This window comes from Mustela erminea, chromosome 17 (assembly GCF_009829155.1).
Source record: "Mustela erminea isolate mMusErm1 chromosome 17, mMusErm1.Pri, whole genome shotgun sequence".
NCBI classification, from domain to species: domain Eukaryota; kingdom Metazoa; phylum Chordata; class Mammalia; order Carnivora; family Mustelidae; genus Mustela; species Mustela erminea.
Window position 1 is genome coordinate 44,056,461 of NC_045630.1, and position 13,710 is coordinate 44,070,170.

Below are 13,710 nucleotides of genomic sequence, written 5' to 3' on the forward strand. Positions count from 1 at the left end.
TTGTATTCTCTCCCTTACTGTGTCTCTGTCAAATAAATTTTAAAAATCTTTTTAAAAAAGAAAGGAAGGAAAGAAGGAAGGAAGGAAGGAAGAAAACAAGAATTGAGGCAGGCAGTCTGATTGAACATGGACCTGTCATGGGCTAGGCACTACGTTCCACGCTGGCGATGAGATGACGTGTAACAGACTTTTGACGTGTAACACTCCTTTTCCTCGTGGACCTTCGAGTCTGGCACAGAGAACACATGTGCAACAGTCACACAACCACACCACGCAACTCATGATACAGACCATAAGAGGAATCCACGGAAGGCTGTGAGAGCGTACGGGGGAGACCCCATCTAAGAGGCCAGCAGACTGTGAAGGTAAAATTTCTAAGCTAAAACCTGAGGGAGAAGTAGGAGTTAACCAGGTGCTCTGTTACCAAGGCAATCACTCAAGGTGGGGGGACCATGGTGTAGGGGTGGGGGTGGGGGCCCCCCAAATCTGGCTGGACCCACGTAGCAGCAATTGCACTCCTCTGCGTCCCCCTGCATGCCTGGCACCCCTCCTTTGGATCCTCAGGCCAGTCCCGCAAGCAGACAAGTCGTGGATTATTAGTCACATTCTTGAGATGAAGAAACCAAGAACTCCAGAAGATAAAAGCGCTTCCCGGAGCTCACGTGGCCAGCTGAGGCTTGGACCAAGACACAACACACACGTTGCAAACGGAGTGGGAAGTCTTAAAGGTGAGAGGTGCCCTTGTGGTTCCCGCGCTGCCTGCTTCCTCTCTCCTAGAGATCCAGGACTTCCAGCACGCCTGGGACTGGGAGAACAGTGAGCCAATAGCTCTCTGCCTTTCCGAACAGTAGAGAACAGTAGAATTTCAGGACGGTGAAGTTCTGACCCTTTCTCTTCCTGTCTTCCAAGGAGCTCATTACTGTAGGAAGGCTCTCTGTCTCTCTGCCCATCTCTCTCTCTGTCTCATTCACCAGTCCTCTCTTCCTCCATGTCCTGTTTTACTGGATTATGACAAGGCCTAAGCATGCAACAGCAGAGAGCCTCAAGATCCCAAATGCAAGAAAACTTGGGTTGAAAAAAAAAGAGAAAGAATTTTCCAGAACTGAGGCTCCTGGGAGCTAGAAGTCACATCATACCCACATACCCCACGTTAGTCTGTGCTGAGTACAGAAAGTCATCTGACCCTCGCTCTAGGGCAGAGAAGGGGGCTGGTAATTCCTGGACTCGTGGAATTTGCCAGATACCATAATGGAAGCTATTATGCACATCAACTCATCCAGTCCCCATAAGAGCCCTAGAAAGGAGGGATGTTTATCCCACGTTGGAGATGAGGCAACATGGTTACAGAAGGGCGGGACCCCAAATGAACAGGCAGTAAGTGGCAGAGCCAAATGAACAGGCAGTAAGTGGCAGAGCCAGGATTCAAAACTGGGTCCCTCCTGGCACAGGGCCCCAAGTCCTGCTCTCACAGCTCACGTCAGCGTGGGCTCCCCGTTCAAGGCCAGCGGAAGAGGCAGCTCCTGACCGTTGCTTCCCTGAGGCTGGGACAGGATCTCCCAGGGGACGGGCTGCCTGTGCAGCTGTCTCCACACTGATCTTCTGATCTCCCGTTTGGGGCGAGGGAAGCCCAAGGAATAGAAAGAATGTCTTTGTTGGCTGCCTCTCTGAAGAAATTCTAAACAGTGCATCTGTCCCCAGGCCCCTCCGGAATCCAGAGAGGGGAGGGGCGGGGCCAGAAATCCGAGGCTCCCAGAAGCTGCTCTGTCCTGACAAGGGGGGTGTGCTCTGACTTCTCCAGGAGCTAGAGCACAGAGCACCTCTGTCCCCAGCGCTCCAGTCCTGCTGGATGACAAAGACTGAGGGTGGTTGGGAGCCAGAGGAGGAGACCATGGTGGAGGGAGAGGGACAGTCAGGCACCAGGGCGACCTCTCCACCAGTGAGCAGTCTGAGGTTGGCTCCAAATCCACATCTTCCAAGAGCAGGACACTCCAAGTCTCCCTCATCTGGGTCGTCAGCAGCCATCGGCATTCGGGCTCAATGCTCAACCTTGGCGATCTTCTTCTTCTTCTTCTTTTTTTTTTTTTAAAGAGTTTATTTATTTATTTGACAGACAGAGATCACAAGTAGGCAGAGAGGCAGGCAGAGAGAGGAGAGGAGGAAGCAGGCTCCCTGCCAAGCAGAGAGTCCAATGCGGGGCTCGATCCCAGGACCCTGGGATTATGACCTGAGCTGAAGGCAGAGGCTTTAACCCACTGAGCCACCCAGGCGCCCCAGCCTTGGTGATCTTGATGAGGGCTCTGGCTCTTGGGTGGCTCCCTGCGGACCATCCTGTCAGCCCTGTAGGAAGAAGCACCTCCATCCTCTTGAGTACCCCGTGGCCTTGGGACCTCTGCCCTGCCCTGTTCCATGAGGCTCAGGGGAGGACGGGGGACACCAGGAGTGGGCGTTTGCAGGGACTGTCCTCCACCTGCCCATCCTCAGCTCCACAGCAAGGCCTGGGCCAGAAGGGACAGGTGGGAGATGGAGGTCCCCAGGGAGTGGGGGGACCCCCACCCGACTTTCTTCCTCCTGCCTTGTCCCTTAGTCTCCTCCCTGAGCAACAGTCTCTTGTGCTCCTGCTGTGAATCTGCACCCTACAGAGTTCTTTACATACCGGATCTAAGGTATGGTCCCACCGACTCTGCGAGGAAGGTACTATTAATCCTACTTTCCAGATAGATTATGGGAGGCTGAGTGATTTGTTCAAGAGCAAGATGACTTAACATCTAAGAAAACAAGACTGGGACGCTCGATCTGCGGGTTGTGAGTTCGAGTCCCACATGGGGTGCAGAGATTCCTTAAATAAATAAAACTTTTTAAAAAAGGGAAAAGAAAACCAGACTGAGGGTAGGAAGGACAGCCATCGATTCTTGGGAACTACAGCTGCTGGAGCAAAAGATGAGTCCCTCCCTCCCCAGCCCGAGAGCTCTTTGACCAGCGAGGAGTGGAGAGAACATATCTCGGGCTGAAAAACTGGGAGCTGCCCACACACCTGCGTCCTGAGCCCGCCTCAAGGCTGTCATGACCCTGATCCTGATGGAGCACACGGGGTGAAGAGGTGGCTTCTGAGGGTCTGAGCTCAGGAAAGCCCTAGGGTCAAGGACACACTGCTCCCTCCATCTCTGCCCCCACCCAAACCCACGTGGGTGGCCCAGCACCCACATGCCCGCGTCTGCGTCCTTGCTGCTCCGGCCGGAAGGAGGGAGGCAGACAGACAGGGGGTGGACAAGGCTCTGCCCTGCCCCCTCCACTGTCTGGAGCGCTCCCTCCTCCTTCGCCTGCCCGCACCCCCCCCCCCAACACCGGCTAGGTTTTGCCCCTCCTCTCTCTCTCAAGGTTGTCTCCCTGGCCAGGCGAGCTTCACCTTCTCCAGCAGGCACCCTCTCTTCCCACGCATCTCCCTCCTGTGGCTGCTGCCAGTCTGAACCAGGGTGTCCTTATAGAGGCAGGACATGGCTTTTTCCCCACCCTTCCCATGGCTCCCTTCTCCAGGAGTGACAGAGCAGCCCAGGGACCACCTTCTTCCTGCTTTGCAGCAAGAAACTCCCCAAACTCAGGCCTCCTTGTTTTTAGATCACCCTGTGCATGCCTAGGAATGCCTGAGCACCCCCTCCCAAATACATCCCCCGGAGCACACCCCCTGAACACACTGCCTCTTCTTCCCCCCTCGCAGCATCCCCCCCCCCAAGTTCTCTGTCTCCCTTCCCTTTGTCCCCTGTTGTGCCCAGGGCACCAGAGCAAACAGCTTCTAGCCTTCTCCTGGCAGCTTCTAGCCTTCTCCCGGCAGCCCTGCCTTCTAGAACCCTTTCATCACATGGTTCATACACAGGCGGAAGGGCAGTATTTCCTGCTGTGGCCACCTGCAAAGGGACTGCAGTGCAAGGGATCGAGCACTAGAATGAGAGTCTGCTGCCCCAGGCCCCGACTGTGGGACATGTGTCAGGTCATACCAGCACCTTATTCTGTTCCCCTTCCCCTTGGAGCTCCCTGGGCCCCAGCTCCCTTGCCCAAAGCACATGGGGTGTTTTTTTTATCCCCATCCCCATCCCATGCCTATTGTTCTCTGCAACACAGACCAACAGTGACAAAGAGATGCCAGTGGTAAAGGAGAACTAGGAGAAGCAAGGACAGAGAGTAGGGATAGCACAGGACTTGTCCTGTCTCCCACTTGGGCCCAGGAACCTTTGACAGGGACACCTATCCTGAGCCATCTTGACACAAGGGGCAACAGATCTTGAACCACAGCTGGTATGTAATTAACAGATGTCTTCCAAAAGATTACCAAATGCAAGCTCGGGGGTGGGGGGGGGTGCCCCCTCCTCCAGAAGGGCCCCTGTACCCCAGGACAGGTTCCTGGAGCCTGGTGCTTCTCTTGGGCAATCTAAGAAATTCCCAGGGAGCTATGTCCTGGGAGACAGGCAGGATGGCAGGTTCGAGCCTTGGGGATAAGCAAAGGCCGGCTGGGAAGACTTTGGCCTCCAGATGAGCGCTAAGGGGGGCGGTGGGCGGCAGTGGGGAATGGGGTGGGCATAGGAGAAGTGGGACCTGACAGTGCCTGAGGTCCATGGCTCTGGGTAATCCTACCAAATACCAGGCCAGAAAGATGCAAACAGCCCCCAGGCAGAGGAGGAAGGTATTAAGCGGTTACTCAGTTGTTTTGAGCTAAAGCACCCTACAGGGGAAGGGGTAAAATGTCGTCTTTAGGGATTCAGGTCTCTCAGATCATCTATCTCCTTGGGTTAAAATCACCTTGCCAACGTAGATATTACTCCTTTGAACGAGTTGGTCTGAAAATACGGTCTTTCTTAAAATCAGTACATCAAGACATCATCCCTGCAGAGATCCTGGGAGGTAGAGAAAGATGGGAAGCTGGGAAAAATTCAATATTCCAAGGGCCCTGAGAGTCCTTCAGTTTAAGCCCCTGTGTCCAGGCAGGACTTCACCTGGCGCGGAAGGCTGTGTCCCCTAGTTTTAAGTCACGGCCGGGGGTCCCAGGAAAGCCACCCGGCCACCATCTGCAGGACCCGATGCCAGGCCCTGTGCCAGCCCTCTGCACTGCATGGATGACCCTATTCTATCCCCAGAGTATCTCTAGGAGGTGGGCACTGCCTGTTTTATAGAAGAGCTCAGACGGGTTAGGCTCTTCGTCCAAGGTCACACAGGTAAGAAGCCGAGTGGAAAGACTGCCGAGCCCTCTGCCAGCTGGGATGGGGGCAGCGTGTCTGGTCCAGCTGCTAAATCACGAGCCCCTCACATTTCCACCAGGAGCCTTATACATAGAGCACACCTCATAAACACAGTGCCAGGCCAGTTCCACTGTCAACGGCTCACTTTCTGCCCCCTCCCTCTCCTGACATCCCCAAACGGGTCCAGGCACACCTGGATTTCTCCTCCAAGCCTTTCCAGCGTAGATCTTCCCACACCCCTCCCTTCCCATCTATTGTCTTTGAGCCCAGCTTCTTGGCTCCTGAGCTCCTGTTCACTGATTTCTTTCCGGTTCCTTCCACCCCGAGCACAATAGGCTCCTTCCTGCTTGTTGGTAAACAGAATCCCAGCAAGCCCCAGGGGGTGTGTTCCTGGAGGGGCTGGAGCTCCTGCAGTAGGAACTCCAGGAGAGGAGGCCTGGCGCCTCCCCTGTCTCTCTGCCACCTGCCACATTCTTGCGCACTGTAGCTTGGGAGACAAGGGGCTCCCTTTTTGGAGCTCAGGAACCGCTCACTCATCTTGTGCCTGGAATCTTGGAAGAGGAATGGGAAGGAGAAAGTGTGTGTGTGTGGTGTGTGTGTGTGTGTTTTGAGCCACTGCCAAGCCAATCCCCATCATTCCACTCCCAGCGTGAGGTCTGGTGGGTGGGCTTTCTAAGTCCCTGCTAGGCTAGGACAGGCTGCAAAGAAGCAGTAGTAGAGAAGGCAGAATCATCAACAGTGGAGAAGGAAGACATGTCCCACGGGGACAGAGCCAGCAGCCACAGTTCCTCCATCACCGAGACTAAGGGGGGGGGGGTCCCCTACTTCTCCATCTAGGCTCACGTGGACCCTGAGCCTCAGTGTTCTGAGCAGGATGGGAGAGGAAGCCCCGAGGCTTCAGAGTCTTACAAAGATCCAAGCCCTGCCTCAGCGTTGACTATCTCTAGCATCCTTCATGGGCTCTGAACAACAACCCTTTATCAAACGCCAGGCACCGGGGGCATCATAATAAAGACAGGTGAGGTCCCTGTTCTCTCTGGGGAGAGACAGGCAGTAATGGAATAAACAAACAATAACAGATAAACAATATAATCCAGGCAGGGACAGATACTAGAAGACAACAGAACAAAAGTGATGGGGCAAAGAATGGTGTTGGAGGCCAGTGACACTAGAAAAGGTAGTCAGGGAGGGCCTCTCAGAGGTGGTGACCGTTGAGGCCCAGCCTTCATGACCAGCAGGCAGCAGTCATGCCAAAAGCGAGGGGACCAATTTCCAGGCAGAGAGGGAAGGGGGTAGCGAGGCCCTATGCAGACTGAAGCAAGCAGGGCAAATGGGAGGACAGAGAAGGCCCCGGGAGAGCGGCCAGAGCAGGCTGGGAGGTGGGGTTGGGAGGCAGCAAGGCCCCAGGCGTGAAGGTTCTGTGGGATTTCATCAGAAGAGACATGGGTCCTTCTCCAAGGAGCTCAAACACCTTTTACCCCTTTGTGTCCCTGTTCGCGATGCTCGAAGTAAGGAAGGAGGGAAGGAAGCGTGATTCACAGCTGGAAGGTGACAGTGACCAGAGCCAGTAGGACGTTTTAAGGAGGAAGACGCCACAGCTTGGCTCCAGGACCTGGGTAGGATAATGGGTGGAAATAGGGAGCGAAGGTGGAGGAAGAAGGGGTTGTAGGGTAATGGGTGGAAACAGAACGGAAGTGGAGGAAAAAAGGAGACACCTCAGGCTGAGGGAGGGGTGACAGCAGGAGAGCCCGAGGTGCTGGAGGCTGGTGCACACGGAGCAGGGAGCAGAGGCCCCTGCGCTGGGTGCCATGCAGACCGGAACCCAGGTGAGAAGTGTCCTCACTGGCACCTTCCCCTGCTGTGTGGCCTCAGGTAAGTGGCTTCTCTGTCTCTCTCCTCTGGCCTTGACAGAGGTGGTTTCAATAATCCCCAAGGTACAAATGGTCTGGGAATCTGAGACCCCACATGGCCTTTGGTTTTCTTGACAGGGCCCTGAGAAGGTCAGGGCTTAGAGTTGAGGCCACCCACTGAGTCTCAGAGCCCACCAGCCCCCCCATGACACCCCAGGAACAGTGGCCTCCCAACTGTGGTGTTCCCCCCCACCCAAGTGCGGAGGGAGCAGCGTCACAGGGGCCTTTGTGCCCTCACTTCTCAGACCCAGCCCCCTTCCAAGGAACTGCCCCTCCCTCAGGGACAGGAACTCCCAGAAGCTTCCATAAGTGGCCATCTTTCTATGCCAGGACTGGGCGGGATGCAGACCCACCCCCTGCAAGGCAGAGAAAGGGCCCCAGTGACCGCGTAAACACCACCCCCGCAAGGAAGGAGTCTATGACTTCAGTGAGGGAATGATCCACACACACACACACACACACACACACACACACCCCAGAGCAACAGAGCCCTGTTTCCTTGTGAGAGGGCCTGGGGAGACGGGGAAGGTGGAGCAGGGGAGGGGGGAGGGGGGACAGAGGGGTGGGTGGGAGTGAGGGCAGGGGAGAGGCTGGCAGAGCCACGATTTCAGGCCCTCTGTCCTTTTCACCTTGTTGCTTCAGGGCTGAACAGTCTCCAAACCCCGGGCAGCCCTCTCCTTCCTGGCTCCTTCCCTCCAGCTCCCCCAGGAGCCGGGAGAGCTTCTCGAACACACCGCCTGCTTTCTCATGCACAATAAATGCTTCCCTGCAGAACCCGCTGCGCTTTCCACCACATTAGTAATCAGTGCACAGAACCAGAGCTTTCTGGTCCCTCCTCCCCCGCTCCAGTCTCTCTCCGCCCTTCTCCGTGTCTCTCCCCCACCCCTTACCTTCTCCTCCTGCCTCCTCCCCACCCAGCAGAGCCACTGCCACCTCCTGGGAAGCTGAGAAGGTTTCAAGTCAGGCTTCGGCTTAAGGAAAAGAGCCCTATTTTCCTCACTTTGAGAAGGTGCTGACACGGACCGCCGGGGAAGGGTGTCTTGTCTATTCAAAGCCTCAGTACCTCCGTGACTGAATCCGGCCCTATTTTCTCACTTCCCTGCACCGCTGCTCCTCTGTCCTGCCTGGGGTCCTGTCCTCCTGCCCCTTGCCTGTGAGCCGTTGCCCCCCAGCTCCCCGAGACCCATCACTCATTCATCACTCCTTCATTCCGCTCTTTCAGTCATTCGGAGTCATCTCTGTGCAGGGGCCGGCGACACCCCGCCCCTGGCGCTGGGGAGGGAGCCTGTCGCGGGGCTGCGGGGGTACCGGGAAGTCGCGGGGCTGCGGGGGTACAGGGAATAAGAGGTGAAAACACAAAGGGTAACCGCTGCCGAGGTGGCCCTGAGCTGTTGGGGCGGCCACTCCCCATTCCCCGGTGGCAACAAAGACCCAAGAAGGCCTGGGGGGTGCGGAAGGTGCTGGAGAGGAAACCTGAGGCAGAGAGGGGCACTCGAGGGGAGAAGGGCGGCCAGGCGGGAAGCTTCCAGGCCGGCGGCTGGGCTCCGCCGACCACTGGCCTCTGCGTGCAGCGCTGGGCGCGGCTGGGGCAGCGGGAGGTGCTCAGGGCTGAGCCGGGGCAGGAGAAGGGGCTTGGCACCGGGGATCGGGGATCGGGGATCGGGGATCAGAAGGGCCTGGCTGGTGTCAGGGAAGTTCAGTGCAAAGCGGTTTTGATGGGGGACCATTGCAGGGTGGGAGCCGGCTTGGAGGCTGATGGGGTGGGAAGTAGTAGGAAAGTGTGAGTTGTGTGTGGAACGGTCTGCCATGAAGGGTGGGACTCTCCTCCCTGGGGCGATCGGCATCCGGGAGTGACCGTGGGACCAACTTCTGGGCGTTCCTGGCCAGGCACTGGCCCGGGATGGCCCTGTGGGCACGCGCTCAGAAGGGACAGCAGAGTGGCCGAGTAGCAGCGGCCGCAGAGGAGACCCAGTAGGGCAGGAAGAGGCCAGGTGGGAAGAAGGAGGGAGACAGTAGGGCAGGCCTCCCTGGGAGCCAGTGTGGCGGTGCCCTGGCCGTCCCGCGAGCAGTCCGGGCTCACCGCTGCCTCTCTCCTCATCCCCGGGGTCTTCCTTCCACCACCCACCATCAGTCACAGTGATGGCTCCCAGGCCTCTCGGCAGGCTCCGATGGATGGTCAGCTCAAGATCCTCCTGCTTGGAGAGCTCTTGCTGTAGCGGGCAGGGGCGGCACAAAATCCCCACTCATTAAAAAAAATGATCAAGTAATATCAGTAAGAAAGGCACCTAGTGTAGAAGAAGTGCGTGCTAAAGCCATGCCAGGGAGAAGGGGCCAATCAGGGAAGGAAGGAGGCAGGGACACCCTTTCTGGCTCAGGAGCACTGGGACCGGGTGGGATGTGACATCCATAATTCATACTCGATCAATACTGCAGGGCCCGGGGCTCTGACCCCTTCCGAAACCCGGCTCTCCTCTGACAGCTGAGCCCGTCTCCTTGGAGGCCTAGGGCAGGAAGGTTTCCCTGTGAGACAGACTCGGGAGCCCCACAGCCAGGATGATGGATGAGCCGACAACGGCTGCTCCGGACAACAGAGGCCGGTGGGGCTGAGCAGAGAGAGAAATATGACGGCAGAGCAACTCGGAAACAAGAGAGATGCCCAGGGCCTGGAGAGGGGGCCGCGGGGGAGCGGTCCTTCTCTCAGCCATCAACCCTTGCCTGTCTGTCTCTCCAACCAGGTCCTAAGTTCCATGACACAAATGACACAGGGAGGTTGGGGACAGCTGACAGGGGAAGGTGAGAGATGAAGGTCCAAAAGATTATCTCTTCCCTTTTTTCTGGAACATGGATTTGGAAAGCCACAGGGGTACTTTGAGGAGTGGCTCACCCAGCAGCAGAGGCTGTTCCCGGTGCCAGTGCCCCGGATCTGGGCCCAGCCCCCAGCTCTCCCGGCACATATGTTCAGGCTCCATTGAACCCCACAACTTCAGGCATAAAAGACATGGGCCAGCAGCTAGCGGAGGGAGAGACAGATCTCGTAGGAGTAGGAAAAATCAGGACTCCATTCCAGAGCCCCAGGTAGATTAGAACTGCAGAGATCTGTCCGGAAGCTGCTGTATGAGCTGCCTGGCAGACTGGGCAGTCCATAGGTGTGGGGGGTAAGGCCGCAGCCCACTTTTCCCCAGCCCTCGAGGGCCATTTCAGGCCTCCAGGCTGCACAGTATCCTATCCAGGCAGACACAGGCCAGTAAGGATGCTCACAGGGTACCATCGCCCCTGTGCGCCCCCCCCACCACCACTTCCCATCAGCTGCTGGGGGAAGGGGAACAAAGAAACAGTCAAGGGACCCACCCTTTCCAGTGGCTCATTGATAAGAGGCCAGACCCTAGGGGAAGGAGGTCTTGGGGCTGGAGGCAGCTGCCCTTCCTGGGCTTGCCTGCCCAATAGGCAGAAAAGGATAGCAGGATTAAGCCATTGAGCTCTTTTCTGAAGGTGAGCTTTCGGCGGTCAGGATTATAGAGCTTCTCTCCAGTGGACACTCCAGGCCCTGTGGCCCTTAACTCCCAGGTATGAGGGTTATATTGATGAATCAAACACGTACCCCCTCCTAGGGAGTTTACACTCTGAAGGCCACAGAGGGAGACCTGTTAGCAATGCTAACAGCAATGCTTGGCCCTTCCTCACTCACTTAGAAAGCCAGCTCTCAAGGGCCAGGTGGCTCAGGGACAGCAGCATCCGTGATGACAGCAGGGACGGGCCTTGCAGTCAGGACATAACACAGATTCAGAGAGAGAGTGACTGCTGGCAGCGCGAGTGTCTCGAGGTGGGAAGCATGCAGACACTCGTCCTGGGTGGGCTGGCCTTTGCTGGTCCCTCTCCCCGCTTCCTGTTTCCTGTAGACCATCATTTTCTCTCTGACTACCCACCCGCCTCTCTACCTGGCTCCCCTCTCTAAATAGGCAGACCCCAGTTACTCCCCTCAGGGTCCAGCATCCTTGATTCCAGGTGAAGCCACTGCCCTGAATACAGGCCAAACAGCACGGACTGCTTGCCCGTCCAGCCCCTCTCTTGGAACATCAAGCAGGGTATGATTCTCAGAAAGTTGCAGAAGCTCCCTGCATGGACAAGTCGCCATCACTCCCTCCATCACACCCCTTGACTCTCTGTCCTGCTCTGTGCCCTGTGCCTGGAAGACTGACCCCCTTGAAGGCAGCAGCATCTGGGCTCCCTGGTCCTGCAGCTTCCTCGGGGTCAGTGGAGGGAGATGGGCTGCGAGAGGATCAAGACCACGCAGTCCTCATTCTCTGGTTTCTCCACCTCCTGCCGGGCCTCGGGGTTCTGGGAACAGTCGTCTAGTGAGGCCACAGCTCTCCCAAGGCCCCTGGGATGGCTCTTCTCGGGGTCCCTTCAGGGGAGTTTATACCCCCCCCCTTGCCAGTTTCCCTTCACCCTGCCCAGGGCAGCGGGAGGTAGGGGGAGGAGGAAGTGGGAGGAGGGGGAAGGAAGGAGTCCTGCCATCTCTCCCCCAGCGGACCCCAACTCACACATACTTCGCCCTGTTCTCACCTGCAGGAAGAAAGAGGGAGAAAACTTGCCCCTAGAGGATCATCCCGGGATGACGCCCAGTCTGGGTAACACATAGAGAGGAACGTGGGTTCGAATCTTAGTCCTGCCACATGTAAGTTATCTTTCTTTTGTTTTACCTTTGTCACCTCTAAATGGGGCAAGCCCTCCCACTCCGCGTTATTACAAGGACTGAGTGAAATATTGCACGCACACCGGTGTTTTGCCATGGTTAGGCGCGCAGAGCTTGACAAACAGAAGCAATGGTGAATCGTGCTGTAAGAGACATCTGACGGATGCTAAGCCCAGCCAGCAGTCGGGGTGACCAAGGGGCTGCTCTGGGGCCTCTGAGAGACCACAGGACAGTTCCTGGGATGTGGGGCCATGTCCTCCTCCCCGGAAAGGCTCTTTTCCTAGGAGACGTCTCCCTGATGTCATTTAAAATAGCCCAGGAGCAGCAGGTGTGTGGAAGGGAATCGCAACCATCGAGGGCAGGGACCGAAAGCAGCCTGCCTCTCTCATGCATTCCCAGGTTCCATGGAGAAGTTTCTAATGTTCATATCATACGGAGATCACAGCGCCGGCTGCTCCCCTGTCTGTGCGATCAGCTTGCTGTGACTCATTTGCCAAGTCTCAGGATGCATCAGGAGCCATAGAGGCCATGGAGATCCAGAAACATCATTTCTCAGGAGCGGGAACGAAGGCTTAATGCCTCAGGCCCCACAGGGGAGGCCAAAGTGGACAGCAGCTCCTGCCGGTGTTGGGCTCCCTGGTGCTGGACGAGTCACAGGCCTGTTTCATCCCGGCCCCAGCCAGATGCAAAGAAGAACACAGATTAGCTAGGAGGAGGAAAGGGAAACAGAGAAGCAGGGTGGAGGCGCCTCAGCCCCCACCCCCCACCCAGTGCCAGATGCCGGGCTACACTGAACACGTAATTTCGCCTTCGGTCCAGACCTTTGACCAGGTGCTCTGTCTATTTTACAGATGAGAAAAATCCAAGGCTCAAAAGGAGGGTGTGGTTTGCCACGTGACCCGCAGCTAATCAGCAGGACTCCAGCCTCAGCCCTCAGCTGGCCTCCCCCCAGTTTATGGGCCCTCCGGGAGGAGTGCACCTTCCCCACAGTCATGCGGGGCTTCGGGGCTGCCTCTGGACGTTCAAGCAGGGAGTGATGGAGATCAGGGGACAACAGCAGGGTGAAGTTTGGTGAGCCGGTCAAGCTTGTGGTGTTTGGGCCTGGACGGCAGGGGCCTGGAGCAGCACCCTGGGGGGAACCAGGGGACAACCAGCACTCCAGGCCCCTTGAGTGGGGAACTGGGCCCAGGGTACCTGCCGTTTTCTGAGATAGTGGGAGTGGGGTTGGTGGGGGGGTGTTGGCAGAGAAAGAGACACCAGCTAATTGAAATAATAGTAACAACAGGTCTGGCTCCGGGGCCGAAAGAGATGTTGGGGGCCAAGAAACCTGGCCAAGGCGACAGCTGCCTCCCCTGGAGTAGGAGCCCAGCTCTGGCCCTGCCCTGGATATGGGCAGCCCTGTCCAAAGTACAGAAGTCACCTGCAGGTCGCCCAGCCTGAGCTCTGCGAGGACAGCCTGGCCTGGCAGTGCCCCAAGCCCTGAGGCAACTCTCAGAGAAGACAGAATCGGGGAAAGGAAAGGGAAGCTGGGGAGGGAGGGGGAGGCCAGGGGCTCTCTGTGCAGCACGAGAGATGGATTTGGGCAGTGGGGGAGGGTGGTGCCACCTGGGTGGCTCCATAGGGTTAAGCATCAGCTCAGGTCATGATCCCAGGGTCCTGGGATAGAGCCCAGCATAGAGGTCCCTGCTCAGCGGGGAGCCTGCTTCTCCCTCTCCCACTCCCCCCCGTTTGTGTTCCCTCTCCCGCTGTGTCTCTTTCTGTCAAATAAATAAATAAAATCTTTAGGAAAAAAAAGAAAGAGAGAGAGAAAGGGACCCCTCTCACGGGGCTGGAAGACAGGCCTTGGAGACTTCCATGTTCGCTCCTCTTTCCAATCTTCCCA

At 57.0% G+C, this 13,710-nt stretch overlaps 1 long non-coding RNA gene across 1 annotated transcript; it reads left to right on the forward strand.

The window, feature by feature from the left end:
- Window positions 1-7,065: 7,065 nt before the first annotated feature.
- Window positions 7,066-13,394, forward strand: LOC116576259. The gene is made up of 4 exons (XR_004280089.1): window positions 7,066-7,097; window positions 11,092-11,217; window positions 11,705-11,810; window positions 12,680-13,394. It is a non-coding gene; the product is annotated as an uncharacterized LOC116576259 (long non-coding RNA).
- Window positions 13,395-13,710: the final 316 nt, after the last annotated feature.